Raw genomic sequence first — 14,906 nt, forward strand, 5'->3', positions numbered from 1 at the left:
GTTAGCTCACAGACTCATACTCACAGGTGGAATCAGGTGTTTAGGATAGCCTGCATCTCTGGAGTACATAGCCAATAGAAGTGTGCTTTTTGCATTTCAAGGGCATGTCTACTAGCTTAAATACCACTCTTGCAAGAATGTAAATTAAAATCTTTTCCTGGATTTGTCAGTAAATCAGTGGAGTTCTTGGTAAGGCATTTTATTTCTTACAATTTGGGAGTGTGTTTTGGGTGATTTCATGTGTAAAATTAATATAATTTTGTTTGCCTTCTCATTGGATGTGGGTGTAAGATGCAGGGAGGAAAAGAATTTGGAACTCAAAATTTAAAAAGAAAAGGTAAATGATAATGTCAAAGATACACAATGAATTATTCTAATAAAAAAAATAAATTGGTTCACAATGGTAAAGTGAAAACAGTATGACAAAATGGATAGGGGGCCTCCTTTGGAGCTAACCAGGAAGGACTGGGTTTGCACTCTACCTCTATCATACTGACTGGGTCATCACGGACGAGTCCCTTAAACTCTTCAGTTCCACAGGCAATTTTCTCTGATGAGATTTTAGAGATGAGTTGCTGATCTTCACTGGAGGAAGGATAAACTCTTAGGAACAGGGAAATAATACATCATGATGCTGATGATGTTAAAGATCTATGATTTCATCTATACAAATTCTCCTTTCACCAATACAGATCTGAACTGTCTTACACTAAAGTAAACATAGATTCTGGAGCTGGAAAGGCCTTTAAATGTCATTTCAATATCTTCATTTGACAGGTCTCACTCTCTCTCTGGTAAGATCAGGCAGATTTAGTCTCGATGCAAAGGGGAAAGAAAGTTCTTACTGATTAGTTAGAACTGCCAAAAGAAAAAATCAAATAGGCTGCCTAGGGGGAAAGGATATTGGATTACCCTTCCCTGAAGGTCTCTAAGTGAAGGCTCCCTAAGTCCTGGGCTTAGGTCATTCTTGTTCTAGTATGGATTGGACTAGATGTCCTGGGGTCCCATTCCAACTGTGAGAGTCTTTGAACAATAATAAACTTTCTTCTGATTCATATTTTATGATTACCTACATTTATCTCAAGCAGATATTTTTATGCCCATTGTACAGAAGAGAAAACTGATTCTCAGAAATGTTAAATGTGGACTATACAGTTCAAATCTGACTTCTCCTGTGCTCTTTTCTGTACCAGGCTCTTAGCAAATGTGACAGGCCTGGCACCTAGCAACAGGACATAACAGTATCCTTCTGTTCTGCTGAGATATCTCACAGGGAGCAGAGAGGATAAGGACGGCCCTCTTCTCTCTGGGAGAATCTCCGTTCTACTTCAGAATGTGCAAAGAAGAATATCATTTCATGGTGTGTCGTTTAAGTAACCAGAGGGAAAAAATTAAGCACGATGTTATGGATAATATTAATTTTTTAAAAACTCATTCAGATAATGCAAAAAGATGAGCTCAATTATAAGTAGACAGCAACTTTACAGCACACTACCCCCTTGATGCTTTTTTAAAAAAAGAAATATATAGATAAGGTTTTTTATTTCATCTTGATTAACATTTTTTCCTCAAAAATTCAGTAAAAGGTAATATGTCTGTAGGAATATACATATTTGTTGCAATTTATTAGCTCGTCCCAGGATTCCAAAGCACTTTATAAGTCTCAGGATATAGTAGAAGAAACAAACACTGAAACATTGGTCGAATTTTGCTTAGCCAGAGAAGTATCTCAGTGGCCAGAAAATAGTCATTAAGAACAAAAGTCATTCTGCTGTAACAGAGGATCCCCTTTCTCAGCAGGACAGAGACCAGAAGCAAGAGGCCAATCCCTGGTTGTATCTGAGAATCCTTTGAATAATGGTTGTGGGGAACGCAAGAAAAAGACCCCAAATACCTACCCGTTATGAGTAACTTAACATTTTTTGCCTGACTGAAATGGGGCAAGAGGTGGGAAACTCACACCACTAAGTCTAGTCCACACTCAGAGCTTTACCCTCCCCAGCGCATCCTTCCTCCCCTCAATATTCCCCAGCACATGGCAGATAGGGCATCCCGTGAGGGTAGCCTTCCTGGAAATAGTGATGCTGACTGGACGACAATCTGCTGACCACATTCATGAGTCGCCAATGTCGCCAAATTGTATTCTTCCCTGTCCCGTTCTCAGGTTTAGATAAACTAGCCTATCTTTGGACTTCTGGAAAGTCTTCAATGTCTTTATAGCATAAGGCACTTCCTGGCTTAGTAGCCAGGAAATAGCAAGTTTACATGTCATATGTGGTATATATTCTGTATATGGATATATGCAGTTCTGTATCCATGTGTATGTTGTCCCTTATTAGAAGGTAAGCTCCCTGAAAGCAGAAACTGTTTCACTTATGTCTTGATATCCTTAGTGCTTAGGACAGTGTCTAGCATATTGGAGAAGCTTAGATAAATATACAATTCCTTGTTGGTTGATTAAAGATTGGATTATTGAAAAGGAAGGAAGGAAGGAAGAAGAGGGAGAGAGGAAAAGAGGGAAGAAGGGAAAGAGGAAGGGAGGAAGAAAAGAAAAGAAAGTGTGGCTGCCTTAAAAACATTCAGATTAACCTTTTTAATTGTTAGACATTTTATATATATAAAAGAGCTAACAATAGTATAGTACATTAAGGTTTGCAAAGCAAAGACAAAGAAAAAGGAAGTAAAAGCTCACATTTGCATTTAAAAAGAAAAAAAAAATGTTGCCCTGACTTGAACCTAAACTAAGGATCCAAATCTAAACTCTCCACCAATGGATGAGACCCTAAAGCACTGTATTTTTCTAATTTAACTGGGATTTTTAGTTTTCAATAAATGCTGAACAAGTACATCTCAGCTTTGTTTCATTTCAGCATAAATCCCCATACTTTTTAGTCATTTAGGTGCTTCCCACAAGAAGCAGATATTTTCTTGTGCAAAGTGCTGGTTAACTTCCTGGAACCTTTCAAAGGAAGGCAGCTCTGGAAGGCACAGAAGTTTCCACAGGATTTCAGAGAAGACTCCTTGAAAAGCGGACTCCCATGAAAGATGGACTTGAGCCCACAAAGCTTGCTCAGAAAACAACCCAGTGTAGACACTTGGAATTCAACTGTGGGCTCAACTGGCAAAAAACAAAACCAACAAAGCAAATATAAGCACAACTGCAAATGATGATGCAAAGGTTCATTCAAGAGCTGCCCAGAGAAGCTCTGGTATTTCCTGCCAAGGTAGGCTTAGTCTAGTTTATTTAAAATTTAATCAGGTGTCTTGGAAAGCACTCTCTCCAAAATTAATAATAATCATGGTCCAACTTTCCCATAACACTTTAAAGTTTACAAAATATTTTCCTTACAACAATCCTGTGAGATCGGAAATAAGACTATAAGATTTATCTTATAGGTGAGGAAACTGAGGCTTAAAAAGAGGAAGTCATTCATTTCTTCAAAGCCATTCAGAAAATGTCAGAGTTGTCTTCCATCTGACTTCAAAGCCAGCGGTCTTTCCATTAACTATATGCATGAGAAACCCAACTGCCTGGGAATAAAAACAGACAAGCACAGAAAAAAACAATAACACTATCACCAAAAGGTTGACCAAACACTGCACTGTTTCCCTGTAAGGTTCTTAGAATAAGAACCTTATATCTATTATAAGAACTATATATATATATATAAACCTTATACATTAACTTAAGAAACTTATAGCAAAATGTGTGATAGCACATTTTGCAAATGTGGAAACTAGCTCAACATCAAGTGATATACCTAGAGTCATGGAAAGAGAGATTCAAACCCAGGTCTTCCAAAATCCATGTCTTAACATTTTTCCACTTCCGAAAGGTCACTATTATTTCTTCCCTGACTTAAGTGTAGAGTCAAGCCATGATTAGGTCTAAATTCTTATTATAAAATAACTTAAGCTTTTAAATATAAATTAAATATTTCCCATTCAGAAACATTACTGTCTTTCTAGAATAGGTTAAGTTGATCCATTTACACAACAACACACAAGAATCCTTAATACGTTGACAAACTAATGTTTCATCTTCCACTTAAAAAAATTACATCGTTCTACCCAAGTTGAAAGTATTAGAAAGCAATAGGAAAAGCAACTAGAGGTTGACAGACTTTCTCATATAACTTGGAAGTTTTGTAAATTTGTAAATTATATTGGGGTAATCATCTCCCTCTCATAGTTTGTTCAGCAACTTCTCCGTCTCTCCACACTTACTTTGTTGCTATTATGAATAATGTTGCTATGAATAATTTTGTACAGGTTGGTCTTTGTGCCCCTGTCAAAAGCCCCATTAGAGATATAGTTCTAGTTGAGGGATCACCGAGTCAGGGGTATATAAAGTTTTGTAGCTCTAAGTATATTATAAGACATTAAATTCCAAAGAGATTGGGCCCATTCACAGTGCTACCAGACCTAGAGTAAGGTACCTATTTCTCCAGCACTGCTCTGTCATTGAATTTTATTGTTTTTAATTAGCTCTGCCCATTGAAGTGGTATAATCCTGGATCCAATTATGAATAGAAACTGTTTTCCATTACCATGTACCAAGTCCATGTACCAAGGACAATGCCTCATATTAAGCAAGTTTCTAATAAATTCCTTCTCAGTTATATTGGGTTAGGATGGACTGGATTTGATTAGATCAGAACAATTATCTCCTAGAGAACCATTCGGAAAATTTGCATCAATTTCTTGTAGATCTATCTGACAGATTCTGTCAGATTTTAATAAGAAATATTTATGCCAAAATAGTTTTTCTTCATCAGGTTATTGTTTTTTTTCTATATATATTGGTGTCATGTATAATATGTACATGTATATATATATTATATATATAATGTGTGTGTATTTAAATCTTCTTTTCTTTATCTCAATTTCTTAAGTTTTTATATATAAATTTAAAAATTTTTTTCTTTTATAATTTCCTACACAATTTCTTATATTGTACCTAATATTTATATAGCACTTTTAAACTACAAAGCACCTTAAGTATATTATCTCATTTCATCCTTGCAACAACCCTTTAAGATAGATCCTGTTATTTCCATTTTACAAATAGAAACTGAGGCTGAGTGACAGACTTGCCAAGGATCATGTAGCTAGTAAGGTCTAAGGCAGGATTTAAATTCAGAGCTTCTTGAATCTAAGTCAATATTTGCATTATTCATGTAATTTGAATTTATTGGCACATGAGATATTACCATAATGCCATTTTCCACCATAAATTATCCAATTTTCTTAAGTTTGTTTTTTTTTTTAAATAGTGATTTTCTTTCTCAGCATTTTCTCAACATGGATATTTAAATACTAGTCTATTATATGGCTTTGGTTCTAATTCTGGATGAACTCATGCAGTCATGAAAGGCAGGTTGACTTGGTAGATGGAGCACCAAGTCAATCTCGGATTCGGGAAAAAGTGGGTCCAGCCTCTGACATATCAACTAGCCGAATGACTTTGGGCAAGTCAGGAACTTCTGTACCTCAGTGTATTCCCTCCATCTCACCTTTTAATTCAATAGAAGTAGAAATTTCAGGACATTCTCACTGATAGAAGGTCTATCATTTCCCAGTACCAGTAAAATCAGAGTCACACCAAAAATCCTGGGATCATAGCTGCAGAACTGAAAAGGATTCAGGGATGATTTAACCCAGTTTCTCATTTTACAGATGAAGAACTTGGTCCTCACCGAATTTAATGGATTTGCCTCCACGTAGTGAGTACCCGAGCCAATATTTGAACCGAGAACTTTTTATTCACTGATCTATCGTTGCTGTTGTTGTTTTTTTTTTTTTTTTACATCCATACCAGATGGATTTGAATTCAATATTCCCATTTCTTCCTGTTGATTATTTATAGTTCAGTCTATCTTATAAATTATTTACAGTTCCCTATTTTTTCTATTTTCAATTAAACAAGAATTTATTGAGCTTCTAGTATGGGGGAAGGGGAGGAAGCAAAACAATAGATCAGTTCTGTGCTTAAAGGAACTTAGAAGGGAACTGTCTTTAGGGAAAGACCATGTGGCAGAGTGGAGGATCCTTGTTCTGTGATCCAGAAATTGTGAGTGTGAATTATGACTCTTCCTTGTTAGCTGTGGGACTGTGGGTTTATTAACCTTTTTGTGCTTCCTCGTCTATAAATATAACAGGGTTTGTTTAATTACACTTTCAATCTCCTGTGGTTCTAATTATCTACATCTCTCCTTTATTCTCTAAACATGTTGTATTTAACAGCTACATTCATAATAGGGGTTGAGAACTGACTGTCATCTTGGGATTTGTAGTTCAGAGGAACAAACAGTCCCCTAGGAGAAATCTCCTGATGCTGATAAAATTCTCAACCCCCTATTGTTAGAGACTTGCAGAAACTTTTCAAAATTTTCAAGTAAAAAAAAAAAATTCTTCAATAATTAGAGACAATGTGATATAATTGATAAGGACTCAGAAAAATCTAGGTTTGAATTATTCTTCTGCCAGTTATTAGTATACACAAATTTTACTTCCCCTGAGCTTTAGTTTCTTCATCCATGAAATGGGTATGATAAAATCTGTCATTTCTCCCACACAGCCTTGCTATGAAGCTTAAACCTTTAAGTACTGTGTTAATACTCATTTTTACTGTATCAACAATGCTTTTAAAGCCTTCTTACTCTCTTACATCTGGTTTAGATTTAAGAATTCTCTGCATTTATCTTTTAAGTTACACAGCAAAGAGATGTCAGCATCCTTAAAGCTCAATTAGCCCAAGCCCCTCTTTTTTTTATAAATCAGGAAACTGGCAAGCAAAGAGTTAAAATAATTTGCCCAAGGTCATTTAGCTCATGTGGCAAGATAGGAACTAAAGAATTCTGCCTCCTAGTCCAGTGGCTCTGCAAACAGACAAATACTGCCTGGAATTTGTTTGATGAGTCCAAAATGTTTTCTGTGCCCCAGTAGTCTTTCCACTGGAGTTTAGGTGCAGGTCATAAAGGAAAATAGTCTCTCTTAGAAGGTTGATGTTTAAACTTAGGGTAATTTTTTTTTCTATTTTGTTTGATTAACAAAAACTAATTGTACATGAGACTAGAGGATTTCCCCGGGACTCCTTGCCAGCTATAAAATCCTATAAATCTTGAATACAGTAGTAGGGAAAAGTTCATGATATAAGAATGTTTCCAGTTGAAAATAAAGAGTCCAAGATAGCTGGTGTTTCTGCTTGCAATCTCTATCGATTAAAACTCACTCCTTTTAAAAATAACATTGACAGTTTATTGGGACACATCATGGACAGGAAAGCCTGTCCAAAATGCCATGGAAGCAATTAGCAGTCAATAGAAAATCTTCACACTATTAAAGCATGCACAAGGCTAGCTTGTAGTATTACTATTTATAATTTTAAAAAACACACTCATATGAGAAACTTCATCGTAGTCCAGTGATCAGAATAGAAACTGACTTTTGAATGAAACCATTTTATTGGCCACAGTCCAGACGAAAGGTAAATGAAGGTATAAGGAAATATTTTGTTTCTGAGAAATGAAGGTGGGGTAGAAGGAAGTTCAGGTAGTTCAGTGTGATTTTAAATCAGGGGAAAGCGAAGTTCAAAAGGTGCTGTATGTCTCACATTTGTGTAATGTTGGTATTTTTTCTTGGGTTTTTTGTTTTTTTAAGAAAGTCAGGATCCCCTAGATCTGGAAAGAATCTTATTGGTCCCGTTTTATATTTTACCTTTGAGGAAATTGAGGCTCAAAGAACCTAAATAACTTGCCGTACATTGATAGTGGTAGCAAGTCGAGATGAGATTTGAATTCACCATCTTCCTCTGTCCCAAGTCCTGCCATCTTCTCGACTTCCTTATTATTGTCAAAAGTACCATCATCCCTTTCACCAAGGCTCCTAACCTAGGTAGCATGTCCAATTCCTCACTTTCTCATCTCCTATATCCAATCTGTCGCCAAGTTCTGTACATTCTACTTTTATAACATCTCTTAACATCCCCTTCTCTCCTCTGACATAAGCACCTTCCTGGTCTTCAGCACCTAGGGTTCAGGCTAATAATGCAACAGTCTCTGGTAGGTCTCTCCACCTCAAGTCTCTTCCCCATTTCATTTAGTCATTTACTCAGCCAACAGATTGCTCTTCCCAAAGTGAAGGTGTAATCATATCCCCTGCTCTTCAATCAACTCAGTGGCACCCAATGTAGAATTTTAACAAGGGAAGAGGAGACTGGAGGCAGCCTAAATCAGGCTGGTCAAATCAAGGGCAACAGCTCCTTTGAACTCTGATGGGTTTCCCACTAGGAATTAGTGTGACCCTAAGACCATCAGTCTTTCTTCCACCCCAGATCTCACAGTCACCAACAAAGGGAACAACCTCTGGAGAAATAAAACCTATATGATTCCTGTCTCCTCAGCAATCATATCTACTAAAGACTTGGGAAGGTTAGTTCTTGTTGTCTAAGTCCTCAACATTGCTAAATGGCTCAAAATCAGAACTCGGGATGGTGTTATTGATGGAAACATCATAAAATAAATTACCTTCTCTTTTGTTGCTGTATCCCAAGGACAATAGGGACTTTGTATTTGACTTGTAGCTGAAATTTCCTATGTGTGATAACCTCACCTTTTAGAATGTCAGTTCCTTCAGAGGATGGATTGTCTTGCTTTTCTATTTGTGTTCCCAACAATTAGCCCATCGGTTTGCCAAAGTGTTAAATAAATGTGTTTTTTTTTTTTTTAATTCATTCATTCACAAGCAGAGAGGGAGTTCTAGATAACTTAGGGAATGGCATTGAAAAAAGGGGGGGGGGGAGTGGTCAGAAGACAGGAAGATCTTTGATGTGGCTGCTGGATGGTACACTAATTCATTGCCAGTGACATTCCCAACTGATCCAGTATTTTTAGAGCACAAAAATTTAAGTGATAAAGTGGATCATTAGGTTTATCCCACTTTAGTTTTCCCACTTTGGGCAATCTATTCTAAGGTTACTTCTGATCAATCTATTAAGTACCTGCTCTGGGTAAGGCACTCATGATAGGCATTCAGAATCCACGGACGAAAAAAGAATCTCCTCTCTCCGAGACTTTCCACAATTCTGATCTTGTCATTTCACAATCCTTTATACATGATTTATCCCAAGCACTGAATGCTCTTCTTGTAGATTCTTAACATTTCATAGCATTGTATCAAGTAGTAATGGTAGTGATAGTAAGCATCCTTACTTTATCCAGATCTTATTGGAAAAACCTCTAGTTTACTTTTACTATATATAATTTTGGTTCATAGTTTTAAATTGCCACTATTTTTCATATTAAGTAAAGGTCCATTTATTCCATTTTTAAATGTTTTTAATAAAAATTGATTTAAATTTAAAAGCTTTTTTCTCATCAGTTTATATAATCTTATTTTTAAAAATGGTTCATCTTATTAATATGTTCTATATGTATTTCCTTGATGTTAAACCAACCTTATATTCATTATATAAATCCATTTTTGATATGTTACTATAACCTCTTTACTAATATCTTATTTAAATTTTTTCATCAATATTCATTAGTGAATTCTAATATTTTTTCTATTTTGGCTCTACCTAGTTTATATGTTAAAGCCATATTTGTAGCATAAAAGAAATATAATAGAATTCTTTTGCTGTTTTTTCAAATGATATGTGTAATAATGGAATTAATTATTCTTTGAATATTTGAGAGAATTGGATCTGGTCCTTCCACTTCTTTTTCTTTGAATTTCTTTTACAAATTAATTATTTAAATTCCTATTTTATATTCTGTTAATGTTAGCATTTTGTATTTTTGTAACTATCTACTGTATACATACTGAGTGATTCACTAGCTATGGTACTTTTCAGCTTAATGCAGTTTCCCTTTTTTGTCAAATCTATTTTTGCTGTCACTTTGCCTGAAATCATGATTCTTAGCATGATCCACCAGCATTTTTTTAGGTCAATAAAAACTTAACAGACTTTTTCTAGCCTTTAACTTTAATTCTGTGTAAATCTTTCTTTCCAGTATCTTTCTTTTAAACGCACATTATTGGATTCTGCTTGTTAATCTGGTCTGCCTTCCTTTTCCATTTTATGAGTGATTTCATGCCTTTTGCATTCAGTTATGATTTTAATTCTTTATCTTGTTCTTTTATAACTTTTTCCTTTTTTGCCATCTGTCCCCTATGTACAAATAAGAAAAGGATTATAGAGAGAAGTGTGCTCAACACCAGTGCTTTATGTGTGTAGCAACATGTTTTTCTTGCCCAAACTCCAATCACAGCTTTTATCTTTCTTTCCTTTTTTGCCTCCCTACCCAACATACCCTCTAAAATTTGCTCTATTCTGCTTATGACATCCCTCCCTGATTCTGCATCTCATTTATTCCACCTTTTAACCCTCCTTGTTCTTTCCAGTTTTTCTTTCTACACCAAACTCTGAGAGACACAGAGACAGAGACAGAGAGAGGGAAAGGGAGGGAGAGAAAGAGACAAAGAGGGAGGGTGGGAAAGAAAGAGAGAAGTTGGGAGAGAGAAAGGGAAGGTGGGAGTGAGAAAGGGAAGGAGGAAGAGAAGGAGAGAAAGAGAAAAGGAGGGAGAGAAAGAGGGAGGGGAAAAAGGGAGAGAAAGAGAGTGAGATTGTTTGTGTGCTACCCTCCTTTGATTAGTTCAATTGAAAATAATGCCCAGGTCTCTCAGCTCACATCAGTGGCAATTGTGCATGTCCCACTGGAAATTCTTTGTTTCCAGGCATGGGTCTCTGGGCTTCCTGCCTTCAAAGCAATGCAGCAGACACCAGGGGAAAGGGAAGATTTTCCCCAAAGATGTGCCCATCAAATCCATCACTTCACAGCTTTTCTGAACCACGAGGCAGTCATAATCTACACCATTCAGGAAATGGACAAACATGGCTGAAAGATGAACAAGAATGAAGTAGTCAACTTGCTTACCATTGTAGAGAGACCACTCTACTGGTCCAGGTAGACATCCTGGGCTACCTGAAAACCCTTCTTGACCTTCAAAACAATCTTTTCTGAGCACAGGAATGATGTCTGTAAGAGGCAATTTGACAAGAATTGGCATAAGTCCAGGAAGAAGGTCTTCCCCAAATATTGCAAGAAATGGCTAGGTGATGACGGGAGAAAGTTTGGAGGAAGACTTCAGCAACATGAAAAAGTGCTGCCAGGTGATTCAAGTCATTTCCTACCCTCAGGTGCACCTGCTCCCTCTGAGGCAGAAAAAGCCTCACCTGATGGAGATCCAGGAGAATGCAGGCAGCAGGATTGAGGAATTGAGAGAATAGTTGGTTGCTATTACCAGCTGCTGGCACATTAAGAAACTGCCTTGGGGGAAAAAAAAACCCAAACACTGAGGTCTATATAGAATGGCTTGTAGTAAAGGTTATCCCCCTGCCCTCATGGCAGTCTCTGTTGCTCAGGCTGGTCAGAAGGGCTCCCATCACTGCACCGAGATCAGTAAAATGATCTATAAATCAGGTTTATCAGATCAAAGATGGAAAACTGATCAAAAACAATGTATTCACTACCTGTCCAACAAGAAACTCTCTCAGAAGGAATTGTCCCCTGTGGTAGAGGGACCAATGACTTTATTGTGCTGAAAGGCTGTGATGTTGGGAAGAAGAAGTATGTCCTCACACTGATACACACTCATTGTTGGGCCCCGGGGGAAATTAATTTGAAATTCATCAACATTGTCTCCAAATTTGGCCATGGCTAGTTCTAGACCATGAAGAAGAAAACTTTCATGGACCACTCAAAAAGGTTGCTCAGGAAGAAGCTACCTCGTGTTTCTAAGCCAACCTGGAGCTGATGGATTCTCAAGAAATTTTTGGGGAAAAAAAAAGGTACAAATGACACTTGCTTACCAACCTCTGTCCCTTTATTTGCATAGGTTTTTACTTACACACCCTGATTTTGTTGCAAATTCCCTCATTTTTCCTTCTTTGTTTCCTTTCCCTTTACTTTATGCCTTTCAGTGTAATAAAAACCACTCTCAAATTGAGACCAAGCAATATTTTCCTTTGATATGTTGCTTGTAGATATTTTGAAGTTACTCTTTTCTTCAGGGTTTATGCCTTGGAAAGATCCCTTTGTGTTTCCTCATTCTTCCTGCCTTATTTCCTAAATTTTGACTTTGTGTTAGGATTAGGCTCTAGAATAAAATATTAGGGCCTTTTATGGTCCCATTGTTATATTATCTGACGACCTGTCACTGCAGTCTCCGGGCACTGCTTTCTGAACCAACTCGGTCCAAAAAATTTGAACTTACAATGGGACTTAAGCAATCTGCTATAATCTAATGTTCTAATGGTCTGAGCTTCATGTGTTGTGTAATCAGAAAGATAGAACTATAAGTCCAGCGCTGGTCTGTACCCTAGGGTTGAATCATCAATGCCCCTTTTCTGAAACTGTGATCCTTTTCCTAAATCAGAACAATGGCTCTTCAGACCTACCCAGCTGCAGACACCTGCCTTAGTCATTAGCTATGGGTTGACAATACAATCTTGAGCTGGAAGAATGACTTATTGAAGTCTTTCCTCGGCTTTTCCAGTTATTATACTACCTAGTATTCTTAGATATCTGTTGGAGTAGTTGTGAAAGAGAACTGGGTTTTTTCCTCCTACTCCACCAAATTTGCTGGTTTCCTGGCAATTTTTCCAAGGGCAGAAATAGATAGATAGAAACCTGCCTTCTGAGTTTTCTCTGTCAATACTCACTCCTTCAGTGACTCTATTCCAACAAGACTTCAAATATCACCTCTGCCATGATAACTTCTAAAACTCTGTCTCAATGGCCCTGATCTCTCACTAGGATTCTCCTCCTTCACCTGAAACTCAACTTGCCCAAAGCCAAATTCATCCTCAAATTCTACTCTTCCTCTCCCTAATTACCCTCACTTTGTAAAGTTTATCACGATTTTGCCTTCCTAGATCAAACATCAGAATCAGCTTTGACCTTTATCTATATTTAATCTCACAGATCCCAATCATTTACTTTGTCTTGTCCCTTTTTGTTGTTGTTGAAGTAAATACTCTGTCCCTCCATCCCCACTGCTCTGATACTGGCCCACATGAGCATCCCCCCACACCAAGAGACCTGTAACATCTCACAGTATTCTCGCTGCTATTCGCTCTTTCCCTCTGCAATCCATCCCATCCACGACTGCCAAATTAATCATTTTTAAGCCTCTTTTTTATTGTACCATTCTTCCTGCTCAGAGAACAATTTGTTCTATATTGCCTGCTAAATCGACTTCCTCTAAAATTCTCCCACATTCTTCCATTACCAGTCAAGTAGAATTCCTCACTGTGCTTTCTACAAGTTCATATAGACAATTGTATGCGTATATTTTTACATGTACATATACATATATGTACATATATATTTTTTTTCTCATTTTATTGTCCTTCCTCAAGCTATTCCCCATCTGGCCTCTTTCTTCCTATAGGAACAGAGGCTAGGCCTGTGATTTTATTTGTATAGAGAATTCCCAAATAAGGAAACGTTCTAACCAACTGAGGAGAGCCTCTTCATAACTTGGAGTCTTAGACTACTGCCTAATGTTCCATAAGGTCACAACTTGCCCAGGGCCATGTAAACAGTATCAAAGGTGGGACTTAGATTTAAGTCTTCTTCCTGACTGGCTTAAAGGTTAGCTCCCTAACCTTAAGACTCCCAGCTACCTCTTACCTTTATACAAATACTCTCCTAATGTGGCCTTTGTTGTAAACTGGAGCACATAGTTTGAATGCAGATAAGACCATAGAAATGGAGATAAGAATGTGATCTTTTGGTTTAAAATATTTTGAGATAATAGCACTATCTGCCTTAATGTTTTGTCCCCAGACTGCACCGATTCTAAGTATAAAAAGGTAAAACTGCATCTTCCTTTCAAGTAATGGAAACCTATTTAAAGGGTTATTGGAAGCAAAAAATATTGCCCAAATGCATGGATTTTAGAGAGAAATTAAAAACTGAGCCAAAAAGTGTATTTAACCATTTTAAGATTTCCTGATAAGTCTGGATGCTCATTTAACCAGAAGATGGACCTTTTAAGATAATAACACTACCTGGCTTAATGTTTTATTCTTTGCATCTATTCCAAGAAGAATAAAAAAGGTAAAATTGCACCTTCCTTTCAAGTAATGAAAATCTATTTAAAGGGTTATTGGAAGCAAAAAATATTGCCTAAATGCATGGATTTTGGAGAGAAATTAAAAACTGGGCCAAAAATAGATCTAACTATTTTAAGATTCCTTGATAAATCTGGGGACCCATTTGTCCAGAAGACAGGGTAAACTATAGAAAGGTGATAGCAAGGTATCTATTTCTATTACATCATCTTTTAAAACATGGAAGTAGATGGTAAATATTTTGAACATCAATTTTTTAAGCTATATGCGATAACTAACATCATGATTTCATCATGAATTTGTCATTTACTAAAATATATATATATATATATATATATATATATATATTTCCTAAATGTACATGTATGTATCATTCAGGAAATGTACTGTTGGAAAAAGGAAATGGATTGATCCTGTAGCAGGAGAATGAGTAAAGGATAATAGATGGAGTATTTTACTGTCCTAACAGAGTATCTCTAGCACTTTAGATAGATACTCTGTGGGAGAACAATCTATGAAAGAACTTGAATTTAAAATTGTATAAGATGAGAAAGTAATAATGAGTTATAATAGTGGAGGGAATGGATATTTGTTTCAGTGGAATTATTGAATTACTGGAACCTAGAATATATATATATATTACATATTTTATTAAAATACCCCCTACCTACTGATTGATTTTCTGATTGTTTCATGTGTGATTTTGATGGGCTGTATACCCGATTTCCAAGGATCTGTTAAATTGGAAGTGGTTCATTAGATT

At 36.6% G+C, this 14,906-nt stretch overlaps 1 protein-coding gene and 1 pseudogene across 1 annotated transcript in view; both read left to right on the plus strand.

The window, feature by feature from the left end:
• C6H4orf19 (chromosome 6 C4orf19 homolog) overlaps positions 1-14,906 on the plus strand; it is an 88,519-nt gene that overhangs the window by 53,950 nt on the left and 19,663 nt on the right. The gene's annotated exons all lie outside the window — the stretch shown is intronic.
• LOC100924687 lies at positions 10,601-11,956 on the plus strand (annotated as a pseudogene).

This window comes from Sarcophilus harrisii, chromosome 6 (assembly GCF_902635505.1).
Source record: "Sarcophilus harrisii chromosome 6, mSarHar1.11, whole genome shotgun sequence".
Classification (NCBI taxonomy): Eukaryota; Metazoa; Chordata; class Mammalia; order Dasyuromorphia; family Dasyuridae; genus Sarcophilus; species Sarcophilus harrisii.